General features: G+C 46.5%; 1 protein-coding gene across 12 annotated transcripts in view; it reads right to left on the bottom strand.

The window, feature by feature from the left end:
• Positions 1-15,206, bottom strand: part of ZBTB20 (zinc finger and BTB domain containing 20) — a 665,609-nt gene that overhangs the window by 108,856 nt on the left and 541,547 nt on the right. For 11 of the 12 annotated variants that reach the window (XR_005777403.1, XM_040422894.1, XM_040422893.1 and 8 more), the window contains one exon: positions 11,799-11,919. The exons of the other annotated variant lie outside the window; for it this stretch is intronic. The gene's annotated coding sequence lies outside the window, so the exon portion shown is untranslated. The remainder of the gene's footprint in view (positions 1-11,798; positions 11,920-15,206) is intronic. 12 annotated transcript variants of the gene reach the window in all.

Raw genomic sequence — 15,206 nt, forward strand, 5'->3', positions numbered from 1 at the left:
GGCCACGGAGTGTGGGGTCCAGGTGACAAAGTGGGCATGGTCACGCGGGAAGGGGGTGAGCAAGCTTCGGACAACAGTCAGCCTTTAGATGCGCCTCTTAATAAATCAGCCATTTTCAAGATCTCTGCTTACTGTCAGTAACTACCAGTACTTAAGTTTGTTTAACCCTCAGTGGTGACAAACCTATTCTGGTCTAACAGAGCTGAGGGTTTGTCACAATTGTCTCCAGCTGAACAGTCTGGGCTCCAGGTTGATACATTTTATCTGCGCTGATACATTGTAACAAACTACTGGGAGATACATTTGTGCTGCTGCGTTTGACTAGAGCCCTGTGTGCCCAGGACAAGAATGCTTCCATTCACTGACAGTAAGCAGAGATATCAAACAATCATCTATTTGCAGTTTCCTTTTATTATACCATGATCAATATTTCTTTACATAAATCCATCCAGACAACCCTTTTGTTCAGCCAATCAGAGTACAAGACTCTTAAAATTCCCACACTCTGATTGGCTGAATGCTCCACAGTTACCCCCCCCCCCCACTCACACATTTAAAGGGCTTGGTCACTTTCCTCCGGAAAAAGCTCCACACCTGCCCGTGCTGCAACACTGCTGAAGTGAATGAGGTTGAGCTGCAGTACCAGATGCAACCTGTGGACAGGAGTGGCGCTGTTTTTGGAGGAAAGCAGCCGCGTTTTTCCTTTGTCCTGACGAGCCTCTCAGATCCTTCGCTGAAATCACTTTAATGACTATTCCCATATGAGCTGAAGGCCTGACAACCCGCATTGAAGAGACTGTAGTTGTCAGTTGTCAGATGCATGCCACGGCACTGTGGTAAAAGAGGGCATCATGGACTGGTCTGGTCCTGCCGATGATGGGTGGGATGGCGATGGAGGTGCCATTACTGGTCTCATCACACCCTGCGCAGATGTTTCCCAGCTGTTCGGATGACGGTCGGATCCACAGAGGACGCGGCGCTGATTTGTGACTTGTTGTTGCCTGCTCTCGGCGGAGGGATGTAATCTGTTTAAGCATCAGAACATCCTTCGTGCCAGGTAGCCTCATCCATCAGCGCTGTCACCGCCGCCAGCCGAGAGTAATCACCCGCCGGATCCTCATCATTTCACTGCACGTCATCAGCAGGGGTTGGATGGGGGAAGGGGGGGACATGGTGTAGCCCCTTCATCCTGGGCTGGAGCAGGACGGACCCCCAAGACCCCAGGTGATCGGAATATCCCAGAGGGCAACATTAAAGGGGTTATCCAGGAAAAGATATACATCCTCAGGACAGGCCATCAGTATCTGACCAGTAGGGGCGTGACACCGGGGATCCCCCCCGATCAGCTGTTAGAGGAGGCCTTGAGGGCCACAGCCTCTTCCTAGGCCAGTGACGCCACGTTCATCAGTCATGTGGCCTAGAAGCCGCTTAGCCCCATAGAAGTGAATGGGGTTGAGCTGCAATACCAAGCACGGCCACTATACGATGTACGGCGCTGTGCTTGGAAACCTGCCGGGAGCCTTCATCGCAGACCATAGCTTTGGTAAGCGCAGCGGCCCCTGAAACAGCTGATCGGCAGGGGTGCCGGGACTGAGACCCCCGCTGATGTGATAATCAATATCTGAGGATAAGGCTATATGCACACGACCATATGTGTTTTGCAGGCTGCAAATTGCGGATCCGCAAAGAAAACGGATGACATCCATATGCCATCCGTTTTTTTTTTGCGGATCCATTGTAACAATGCCTAAAACGGACAAGAATAGGACATGTTCTATTTTTTTTGCGGGGCTACGAAACGGACATACAGATGCTGATAGAACACGGTGTGCTGTCCGCAGTTTTTGCGGACCCATTGAAATGAATGGGTCCGCATCCTATCCCTAAAAAACCGGAACGGACACGGAAACAAAATACATTTGTGTGCATGAGGCCATCATTATCTTTTCCAGAATAAACCTTTTAAAGTGTTTTTGTCATTTTTCTCCTGGGTCCCCAGTCTACCATGGCTGACTCCCTCCTGGTGATAAACCGGTCGGACAGCGCCTGAGGTGTCAGCGATGATGGTGGACCTGCTGGAGGCTTTTGACACCCCCGTCACATCGCTGCGGAAGATGTTGGTGCCATATAGATAACATAATGATACTGTAATGTCATGGAACAGGGGGCAATGAATAACTCATGGGTCCTGGCTGGGGGCGAGCCACCTGTCTCCGTCCTAGATCCAGAAGGAGAACATGTGATTCCTACTATTAGACCCCACTGGACAATGCCCTGTGACATGAACATATTACTACAATGTATCAGTCCGGACAAGGCCCTGAACACATTGCTACAAGTATCAGTCCAGATAATGCTATGAACACATTGCTACAATGTATCAGTCCGGATAATGCTATGAACACATTGCTACAATGTATCAGTCCGGATAATGTTATGAACACATTGCTACAATGTATCAGTCCGGACAATGCTCTGAACATATTACTACAATGTAACAGTCCGGACAATGCTCTGAACATATTACTACAATGTATCAGTCTGGACAATGCTCTGAACATATTACTACAATGTATCAGTCCGGACAATGCTCTGAACATATTACTACAATGTATCAGTCTGGACAATGCTCTGAACATATTACTACAATGTATCAGTCTGGACAATGCTCTGAACATATTACTACAATGTATCAGTCTGGACAATGCTCTGAACATATTACTACAATGTATCAGTCCAGACAATGCTCTGAACACATTGCTACAATGTATCAGTCCGGACAATGCTATGAACATATTACTACAATGTATCAGTCCGGACAATGCTATGAACATATTACTACAATGTATCAGTCCGGACAATGCTCTAAACATATTACTACAATGTATCAGTCCGGACAATGCTCTGAACATATTACTACAATGTATCAGTCCGGACAATGCTCTGAACATATTACTACAATGTATCAGTCCGGACAATGCTCTGAACACATTGCTACAATGTATCAGTCCAGACAATGCTCTGAACATATTACTACAATGTATCAGTCCAGACAATGCTCTGAACACATTGCTACAATGTATCAGTCCGGACAATGCTATGAACATATTACTACAATGTAACAGTCCGGACAATGCTCTAAACATATTATTACAATGTATCAGTCCGGACAATGCTCTGAACACATTGCTACAATGTATCAGTCCGGACAATGCTCTGAACACATTGCTACAATGTATCAGTCCGGACAATGCTATGAACATATTACTACAATTTATCAGTCCGGACAATGCTCTGAACACATTACTACAATGTAACAGTCCAGATAATGCCCTGAACACATTGCTACAATGTATCAATCCGGACAATGCTCTGAACACATTGCTACAATGTATCAGTCCGGACAATGCTATGAACATATTACTACAATGTAACAGTCCGGACAATGCTCTGAACACATTACTACAATGTAACAGTCCGGACAATGCTATGAACATATTACTACAATGTATCAGTCCGGACAATGCTATGAACACATTACTACAATGTAACAGTCCGGACAATGCTCTGAACATATTGATACAATGTATCAGTCCGGACAATGCTCTGAACATATTACTACAATGTATCAGTCTGGACAATGCTCTGAACATATTACTACAATGTATCAGTCCGGACAATGCTATGAACACATTACTACAATGTAACAGTCCGGACAATGCTCTGAACATATTGATACAATGTATCAGTCCGGACAATGCTCTGAACATATTACTACAATGTATCAGTCTGGACAATGCTCTGAACATATTACTACAATGTATCAGTCTGGACAATGCTCTGAACATATTACTACAATGTATCAGTCCAGACAATGCTCTGAACACATTGCTACAATGTATCAGTCCGGACAATGCTATGAACACATTACTACAATGTATCAGTCCGGACAATGCTATGAACATATTACTACAATGTATCAGTCCGGACAATGCTCTGAACATATTACTACAATGTATCAGTCCGGACAATGCTCTGAACACATTGCTACAATGTATCAGTCCAGACAATGCTCTGAACATATTACTACAATGTATCAGTCCAGACAATGCTCTGAACACATTGCTACAATGTATCAGTCCGGACAATGCTATGAACATATTACTACAATGTATCAGTCCGGACAATGCTATGAACATATTACTACAATGTATCAGTCCGGACAATGCTCTAAACATATTACTACAATGTATCAGTCCGGACAATGCTCTGAACACATTGCTACAATGTAACAGTCCAGACAATGCTCTGAACACATTGCTACAATGTATCAGTCCGGACAATGCTATGAACATATTACTACAATTTATCAGTCCGGACAATGCTCTGAACATATTACTACAATGTAACAGTCCAGATAATGCCCTGAACACATTGCTACAATGTATCAATCCGGACAATGCTCTGAACACATTGCTACAATGTATCAGTCCGGACAATGCTATGAACATATTACTACAATGTAACAGTCCGGACAATGCTCTGAACACATTACTACAATGTAACAGTCCGGACAATGCTCTGAACATATTGATACAATGTATCAGTCTGGACAATGCTATGAACATATTACTACAATGTATCAGTCCGGATAATGCTATGAACACATTGCTACAATGTATCAGTCCAGACAATGCTCTGAACACATTGCTACAATGTATCAGTCCAGACAATGCTCTGAACACATTGCTACAATGTATCAGTCCGGACAATGCTATGAACATATTACTACAATGTATCAGTCCGGACAATGAACACATTGCTACAATGTATCAGTCCAGACAATGCTCTGAACACATTGCTACAATGTATCAGTCCGGACAATGCCCTGTGACATGAACATATTACTACAATGTATCAGTCCGGACAATGCCCTGTGACATGAACATATTACTACAATGTAACAGTCCAGATAATGCCCTGAACACATTGCTACAATGTATCAGTCCGGACAATGCTCTGAACACATTGCTACAATTTATCAGTCCGAGCAATGCTATGAACATATTACTACAATGTATCAGTCCGGACAATGCTATGAACATATTACTACAATGTATCAGTCCGGACAATGCTATGAACATATTACTACAATGTATCAATCCAGACAATGCTCTGAACATATTGCTACAATGTATCAATCCGGACAATGCTATGAACATATTACTACAATGTATCAGTCCGGACAAGGCTCTGAACATATTGCTACAATGTATCAGTCTGGACAATGCTATGAACATATTACTACAATGCATCAGTCCGGATAATGCTATGAACACATTGCTACAATGTATCAGTCCGGACAATGCTCTAAACATATTGCTACAATGTAACAGTCCGGACAATGCTCTGAACACATTGCTACAATGTAACAGTCCGGACAATGCTCTGAACACATTGTTACAATGTATCAGTCTGGACAATGCTCTGAACATATTACTGGATGTATCAGTCTGGACAATGCCCTGTGACATGAACATATTACTACAATGTATCAGTCTGGACAATGCTCTGAACATATTACTACAATGTACCAGTCTGGACAATGCTCTGAACACATTGCTACAATGTATCAGTCCGGACAATGTTCTAAACACGTTGCTACAATGTATCAGTCTGGACAATGCTCTGTGATATGAACAGACCACAGACAAGAGGCTATGATTAATGACTGTGACTTGACTTCTTAAAGGGGTCTTATACTTTGGACAACCAAAATATAAAGGTAAAAAAAATCCTTAAAGGGCAAGTTCACTCTCCTGCCATTAAGATTTAGTTTTTCGCGGCTTCTCACCTACGTACAGTATGTCTGGGGTGTGAAGGGGCAGGTTCTGTGTCTCCTCCAAGTGCAAGGCGCATTCTACACAAAGGACAGTAAGACGCTGTAGAGGGGTAGGTCAGAGCAGCGCTCGCTCTTCTGGGGGGATGTTAAGTCCAGTCAGTCAGGAGACTTTAGATACAGATTCTACTGCAGGGGTAGGCAACCTCCGGAGCTCCAAATAATGTAAAACTACAACTCCCAGCATGCATACTGGCTCTGCACTTCTAAAAACTCTCATAGAAATGAACGAGGCATGCTGGGAATTGTAGTTTCACAACGGCTGGAGTGCCGAAGGTTGCTGACCCATGTTCTACTGGATGAGACTGAAGGTTCAATGGAAAAGACAGAGTCAAAAGAGGCAGGACGCACACTAAATCCAGTGTTTGAGGACTGGGATATCTCTGAGGGGGTCTGTGCTCGGTATGTACAATGAAGATCTTCATGATGTCTTTCCATCATTATTTAAGGGGTCAGAGCAAGACCCCCACAGACATTCTGTGCGTTTTCCCCCCAGTATTGTTTACTACATCAGCATTTTTCCTTTTAGACTGATTCAATTAAATCATCCCGTTTCATTACTTATTTCCCCAGTATTCATGTGACCAGCACCTAACACTGAGTGAGGCCTCGTCCACATTTCCGTGTCCATTTTTACCTTCCATGCGTTTTACCTTCCATACGGACGCTGTTCAGATGAAAAGTAACTTCCAAAGCATCTCCTATCAGTCTTCAGTGAAAAATGGACCCATAGACTTCAATGGGTGGGTTGGATCTGCAAAGTAGTGAATGTCCCTGTGAATTTCTGACTGACTCACGGGCAGTAAAGAATAGTGATGTGTAAACAGACACATTCAAATCAATAGGTACGTGCACTGTCCTCCGAAAATGCAGACAGCAGCACATGTCAGTGAAAACCAGAAATGTGGATGAGGCCTATGGAATCTCTCTCCCCCTCTCTCCTAGCACCAAGTCCCAGCACAAACACTAATCAGCTACATCCTCCATCTCTTTCAGTGAATGAATCACCTCTAATCACGATTTGCCAGTAATCACTGACAAGGAGGGGCAGATTGGGGCTGAAATTCATTTAATTTTACAGCTGAGGAATGCTAAAGTCTATACAATCTTCTGCGCAGTAAATTCATCAGCAGCTCAAATCTTTCTCCCGTCCTGATAGTTTACTAGAATGTATCAAAATGTATCAGCCCAGGAGAATCCATGTATCAAAATGTATCCGCCCAGGAGCATCCGTGTATGAAAATGTATCAGCCCAGGAGCATTTGTGTACCAACATGTATCAGCCCAGAAACATCTATGTATGAAAATGTATCAGCCCAGGAGCATCCGTGTATGAAGATGTATCAGCCCAGGAGCATCCGTGTATGAAGATGTATCAGCCCAGGAGCATCCGTGTATGAAGATGTATCAGCCCAGGAGCATCCGTGTATGAAGATGTATCAGCCCAGGAGCATCCGTGTATGAAGATGTATCAGCCCAGGAGCATCCATGTATGAAGATGTATCAGCCCAGGAGCATCCGTGTATGAAGATGTATCAGCCCAGGAGCATCCGTGTATGAAGATGTATCAGCTCAGGAGCATCCATGTATAAAGATGTATCAGCCCAGGAGCATTTGTGTATGAAGATGTATCAGCCCAGGAGCATTTGTGTATGAAGATGTATCAGCCCAGGAGCATTTGTGTATTAACATGTATCAGCCCAGGAGCATCTATGTATGAAATGTATCAGCCCAAGAACATTATATATCAGCCCAGGGAAATCCATGTATCAAAATGTAAAGGCCCAGGAGCATCCGTGTATGAAGATATATCAGCCAGAAGCATCTATGTATCAAAATGTATCAGTCAAGGAGCTTCCATATAACAGCCCAGAAGCATCTATGTATTAAAATGTATCAGCCCAGGTCGTCCTGTGTCTTTTTGGGGCTGGAGGGCATGATCTGTCAGGTGCGGTGGTATAGGAGCATGCATATACTGGATTATGGCTAGTACTCTGCGGGTATGCTCCTTCAAGGAGGGGAAGGGCAATTTCTCAATCCATCCTAGATAACACGCAGGCTACAACTGCCCCTCCTCACTATGAAAGTGAGAATGTCAATTACAATTACTACTCATGGAAGGGTGGGAATACTTGTGCACAGGGGTCCAGGGGCTTCCAGCTACATGTCTGCAGTAGGCAACATCATTACCCGTTCTACCGGCGGCGGCGCAAGGTTCAGGCGATCAAGAGATAATCTGTACAATAATAGCAGCGAGATGCGGAATAATACCGACAGCTGGTGCTGTAAAACTGCTTTTAAAGAAACATATTCATTCACAAAGATGGGGGGGCAGGAAAAAAATTCTGCCTGCGACTAGTGACATGAGCGTCGGAGTCTCTAATTATTCTGATCAAGAGAGGGAAACACAACACAAACTTTAATTGTGTTTAACTGATATTTAATCAGGACTCAGTGAACTGCAGATTAAAGCTGAAATTCATAAACCATAATTAGCCGATCGTCAGAATCTTATGGTCCATGCTCTCCCTCAGCCTGGGTGTCTGGCACGTTGCCCCAGATTTTTGGCAGTGCGAGAGAGAGCCGAGCGGTTTGAGGTAAGCCTCTCGGAACCCCTACCACGGATCTGTGCCGCCATCTCTAGGGCTGGGCAGTGCGAGACCCGGTCTGCGTCTTATCTTTCCCGGCCTATCGTTTACCTGGAGCCGGCAGCGGAGGCGGGGGCCTTCTCCTCTCGGCCTCTGATAGTCTTATCTTATGTTCTCCACTGAGAGGCTTTTTGGTGAAAAACCAACTTTTAATTTTTTTTTATTCAGAACTCGATCTCTCCCCCTCCGGTAAAAAGATCCGTGCGCAGTCAGCCGGTGGCGAAGGGGGGAGGGGGCGAGGAGAGGTTCTCTGAGGACAAAGAATTCACAGACAGTGGATCCAAAATAAACGTAAACAATCGGAGGCCTCGGACACTCGATACGCCGCGGCCGTGCCGGATGCACATTCCATTAGCTTTTTATTGCATTAAAATCCCCAGTAAATACAAGTCAGCTATATCTATTTTGGGGAAAGTTGGGTGGGTGCCCATCGCCCGGGGGTGACCATACACAACTTTCCCAGGCCCCCGTTATAAAATGAGGGACATACTGAAGCAAAAGCCTTGGGAAAGCTGGGTGACAACCAGTGGCGTATACAGAGAATTAAGGGCCCCATAGCAAGGATCAAACCAGGCCCCCACACAGCACCGTGTGCTGTCCGCATCAGTATGTCCTTTCCGTGCGCTGTCCGCATCAGTATGTCCTTTCCGTGTGCTGTCCGCATCAGTATGTCCTTTCCGTGCGCTGTCCGCATCAGTATGTCCTTTCCGTGCGCTGTCCGCATCAGTATGTCCTTTCTGTGTGCTGTCCGCATCAGTATGTCCTTTCTGTGTGCTGTCCGCATCAGTATGTCCTTTCTGTGTGCTGTCCGCATCAGTATGTCCTTTCTGTGCGCTGTCCGCATCAGTATGTCCTTTCCGTGTGCTGTCCGCATCAGTATGTCCTTTCTGTGTGCTGTCCGCATCAGTATGTCCTTTCCGTGTGCTGTCCGCATCAGTATGTCCTTTCTGTGTGCTGTCCGCATCAGTATGTCCTTTCTGTGCGCTGTCCGCATCAGTATGTCCTTTCCGTGTGCTGTCCGCATCAGTATGTCCTTTCTGTGCGCTGTCCGCATCAGTATGTCCTTTCTGTGCGCTGTCCGCATCAGTATGTCCTTTCCGTGCGCTGTCCGCATCAGTATGTCCTTTCCGTGCGCTGTCCGCATCAGTATGTCCTTTCCGTGTGCTGTCCGCATCAGTATGTCCTTTCTGTGCGCTGTCCGCATCAGTATGTCCTTTCTGTGCGCTGTCCGCATCAGTATGTCCTTTCTGTGCGCTGTCCGCATCAGTATGTCCTTTCTGTGCGCTGTCCGCATCAGTATGTCCTTTCCGTGCGCTGTCCGCATCAGTATGTCCTTTCCGTGCGCTGTCCGCATCAGTATGTCCTTTCTGTGCGCTGTCCGCATCAGTATGTCCTTTCCGTGCGCTGTCCGCATCAGTATGTCCTTTCCGTGCGCTGTCCGCATCAGTATGTCCTTTCTGTGCGCTGTCCGCATCAGTATGTCCTTTCTGTGCGCTGTCCGCATCAGTATGTCCTTTCCGTGTGCTGTCCGCATCAGTATGTCCTTTCTGTGCGCTGTCCACATCAGTATGTCCTTTCCGTGTGCTGTCCGCATCAGTATGTCCTTTCCGTGTGCTGTCCGCATCAGTATGTCCTTTCCGTGTGCTGTCCGCATCAGTATGTCCTTTCCGTGTGCTGTCCGCATCAGTATGTCCTTTCCGTGTGCTGTCCGCATCAGTATGTCCTTTCCGTGTGCTGTCCGCATCAGTATGTCCTTTCCGTGTGCTGTCCGCATCAGTATGTCCTTTCCGTGTGCTGTCCGCATCAGTATGTCCTTTCCGTGTGCTGTCCGCATCAGTATGTCCTTTCCGTGCGCTGTCCGCAGCAGTATGTCCTTTCTGTGCGCTGTCCGCAGCAGTATGTCCTTTCTGTGCGCTGTCCGCATCAGTATGTCCTTTTTTTTTTTTGCGGATCTGCAATTTGCGGACCACAAAATACATGCGGTCATGTGCATGTAGCCTAAGGCCCCCTGCACACCTATGTAGCCTAAGGCCCCCGTACCATAGGGTTACGTTCCGTGCTTACGTTCCGCATCTCCGGATTTGTGGACCCATTCAAGTGAATGGGTCCGCATCCGTGATGCGGAATGCCCACGGAACGGCGCCCGTGTATTGCGGATCCGCAAATGCGGTCCACGATACGGCAACGGGGTACACACGTTCGTGTGCAGGGGGCCTAAAGGGTAGAGTCCTGACCAAGTTTTCACCTTCAGTAGAAGAGGAGATGATCCCAACTAAGACTGGGCCCCCTCTTGCCCTGGGCCCCATAACAGTCGCATGGCCTGCCCCTATGGTACTTACGCCCCTGGTGACAACCAACATGGCGGCCGTCAGAAAGGCCACCCATCAGGGTTTCTTCAAGGAGCATTTAGTATTTTCTTATAGTACATTGTAACACTCGCAGCCCCCATCACACTGCAGGGATCATCTGCTACATTGTATCACGTGAGAATCACATTACATACATGGTAGTTACAGTCTATGCACTGGGAGGGATCACTTTTCATCCTGAGCTTCCTGCTTCATGAATAGAATGCCGGAACAACAGTACAAATTGACAGAGACAGAGCAGGTGAAGACAGACAGCAATGTAACTCTGTACATCAGCACAAGGCATCTGTCTCACAAATTAAGTACAATACTTGGTAAAATGTTCATGCTTTAGCGGTGACGTGGCCCTTTTAAGGAGCACCGGCATAAAAGAGCAGAAGTGATTGCTGACACGTCACTTTATGCTCACTATTGATGGCACGCGATCCTCTCCACTGCCACATTAACCCTCAGCAGATTTACGGTGTGCAACTTTGCAAACACATCTGCTCCAGTCACTTCCAGAGCTGCATTCACAGTTCTGCTGGCATCCGGTCAGCTCACGGGCCCCTCACTGCTGCCTCCTGCCGGTTCAGCATGTGCACGCGCTGTTGTGATGAGAATAAGACGCCTGACATACAAAAGGAAAAACTTCTCTAAGTTATTAGCCGCTTGCTAGGGGCGTGTCCGTCAGCACAGCCGTGACTGATTCTAAGTGGCAGATGGCATCCTTTTTTTTTATGCAGCTTTGGATGTGACTGGAGTATAAGTCATGATAAGCAAGTAAAGTGAATGTTTTACAATGTGCTCATATTAGAGCACATACGTATAGTGCATAAGTCATCACGCCCCTCCCCAGAACAGCGTCATGTGGGGACCCTTACGATCTATGGTTTGAGGTACCTCGTTAGTGCGGCAGGTCTGAGTGGCGGGGTCTACGGCTGCTTCTCATTCCTACTCCCCTGAAGTGTCTCATGAACATGGGCGCTATCCCAGAATCCCGCTCGTTTCAGCCAGCAGTCACCTACGGGAAGAAGACAAGTTATTTAATTAGATATACTGAAGAGCCTCATACTAGAGGCAGCCACTAGCCCACAGAGCTGACACTCTAACCATCGAGAACCATACATGACCGGCTCTGCTGTGCTGCTTTATAGGAGGTGTAGTGTTTGCACCCGGTGTAGCAGGCTGATGTGGAAATAAAAGCTTCGTCTCCCACAATGCAATGCAGCAGACAGCACCCGAACCCCAAACTAGAGGCGGCACACGTGTCCGTACACACGCTACACATCGTTACACGCGACATCTACATACACACATATGATACACACACAAGTTCTTCACTGCAGGTTACTAAGAAGAAGAGGCAGAAGAGTAACACACGGCTATGGAAACAGACTACACACAGGGTTTGAGTGTGGTCTGTAACCATGGAAACAGACTACACACAGGGTTTGATTGTGGTCTGTAACCATGGAAACACATAATGTTTGCATAGAAGCTGTTTACACAAAACTGAGATTTTTAATTTATTTACAAAGTTACTTCATTTTGATATTAGAATTGGAGTGGTGATCATTGGCGCACACGTTACACGGGCGTGGGAGGCTTCAGTCCCTTTATAAAAGGGGTGTTAGGCGGAGGTCGCCTCAAGGTCAGAGAGCACGGTGAGATCAGACGTAGGCCTCATGCACACGGCCGTGTTTTGTGTCAGCATTTTGTGTGGCTTGGATGTGGACCCATTCACTTCAATGTGGCCGCAAAAGATGCGGGCAGCACGCGGAGTTCTGTGGCACCGCATGTCCTATTCCTGTCCGTCTTATAGACAAGGAGAGGACTGCTCTATAGAGGGCAGGACCTTCTATTCCAAAAAATGTGGTATCCGTGTTTTTTGTGGGTCCGCAATTTGCAGACCACAAAAACAGCTACGGCCATGTGAATGAGCCCTTAGAAGAAGGTGTTTATCCCCCTTAAATATTGACTCTACGATTCCCATATGCTATATAAACACACGTGATACATAATACATGTAACATACATAATGTCAGATAGGACTGGGTCCTAGAAGTGAGACCTATGTCAAGAATGGGGCCCCATTGTGGACAGAGTTCATGCTGCGCTCCATTTACTGCTATGAGACTTCCAAAAATAGCCAGCGCTCAGCTACATTCAGGAGCCCCCGTATCGGAGAATGGAGGGGCGGCTGTGCGCGTTCACAGTGCTCTACATTCGATTTGGGGTTTCTTCTCTTGAGGTAGGAGTAGGTCACAGAGCTGAGACTGGCCCCTGTCTGAAAGTTATGTCCTAATCTATTGATGTCCCAAGTGGGAATACCCCTTTAAGTTAAGGGGTTAGAGGCCTTGTTCATATCTCTGTTTCGGAAATGTGTCTTCCGGATCCGGCACAAATGCCGGCCATTGCATACAACAGTTTTTGTCTGGCAGAGACCTGGCATTATCCGGAAATCAGCCGGGTCACAGCCAGACCCCACTGCAGTCAATTCAGGCTGCGGTAACAGACTACACAGGGTTTATGTGTAGTCTGTAACCATGGAAACACAATGGTTTGCATAGGTCCTGTCTACAAAGAACGAGAAAAACGTTACAAAGTTACTTTATTCATTATTTTATCAAAGAAAAGGCAAAACAGTGGTTGTGAAGGTGCACCCCATAATGGGCGTGTGGGGGACCTGAGCCCCTTTATAAAAGGGGGGGTTACACCGGTGTCACTATGAATAAAATCCACTCTGACTTAGAAGAAGGTGTTTATCCTCCTACAATTTTTCTCCGGTGTGGCATTGTTTCACGATTTTGGTGCAACAAGAAGAAAAAAAAAAATTAAATGGCGCCGACGGTATCAAGAGAGGGGAAGAACTGAGGTGTTATTTTTCCGGAGACACATAACCAGAATTCACCACGATGCCCCGCGCCTCAGGTTTAATAAAGGCGTCTCTGTTCCATATTTATGGCTCTGTGAATGACATCAGATAAACAAGAGCTGAGGGCGAGGAGGAGGAGGATGCTTCCCTACGTGTTATGAAGCTGTGAAAGGATCTGACGCGCTAATATCTGTCCGTTAGCTCCAGCTCATTCAGGAGGCCCCGTGAGTGCGTTACGACTGTCGGGGCCCTGTGAGCACTTGGATGCAGTAGCTGGTGCCCCCCGAAATATTGACAAGATGCCAGGAAGCCAGTATAGTATTGACGCGGGCGGCCGGCAGCAGACACCTCACACACGGCGCTTAAATGTCACAGATTAATGAATTTTCATGAAACAGTGAGACGAAGAAAAAATAAAAAAAACAACATGATCAAAAAGATTGTTTCCACAGCAGCCGACAGCGGAGCATGGAGCGTCCACATTACACAAAGCTGAGGGATCACATGCCGCAGAGACATACGCCAAGGGAGTGCCGGGCAGCCGAGGGGCTCCGGGAGCACAATTTCAGGAGACGGGAGGGGGTTCGGAGCCTTCAAACTGACAAGTCCGAGCGCCCCGGCTTGTAATCAATATTACAATGGTGTAGACATGGCAGAGAGTTCGATTCATGACCTCTTGATGAGCACGCCGATGGCAAATGTCACGTAGGTTCCTCGCAGCGCTATGGGTCTGAGGAACGGGAAGGGTTAAGGGTTAATGGTAGAAATGGACAGGGCTGGTCTCCAGGATTACCACCAATGCCCAGTATGGCTCTGGGGTTTCCAATAGTCCATAGTCTAGACGCCGTGTCCAGGCCTTCAAGGACCATTACAACAACATCCCAACTAAATCTGAAACCAAACCAACTGGGGCAGCCCTCGACGCAACTGGTCAGCTGCCTTGGTCTTCTAGAAGATCAATCATAGGTACACATAGAAACGTTGCAAGAATTACCGCCACCCTAACCCTGCGTACTCAGATCATGTGAGTAGAGATGTAGACTAACAGGGCACAGGCATTGCCAAGGGTCCTCCACAGACCTTGACCTCAAAAAGTTGAGAACTATCTGGAGAGGGATATTTATTACTTCACAAAGTCAACAGGCAAGGTCTAAGGAGGTCTTCAACGAACACCAAGACGACATTGATTGATTTATGATTGGGGGAGATTATACAATAGAAACCCAAGAGCTACAAGCTACTTATCTAAACCATAATTACACTTGGGCTGAGAAAAACCGAGCTTGGATGAAGAATTGGAATCTAGGGTGGCATCATAGCACGGTCTTTTATGCACTTGGTGAAAATGCATGTGTGTACACAGGAACTCCACCAGCAGAATAGTGAGTGCAGCTCTGGAGTATAATACACGATGTATAGCCTAGACTGAAGGC

This window comes from Bufo bufo, chromosome 3, assembly GCF_905171765.1.
Source record: "Bufo bufo chromosome 3, aBufBuf1.1, whole genome shotgun sequence".
Taxonomy (NCBI): domain Eukaryota; kingdom Metazoa; phylum Chordata; class Amphibia; order Anura; family Bufonidae; genus Bufo; species Bufo bufo.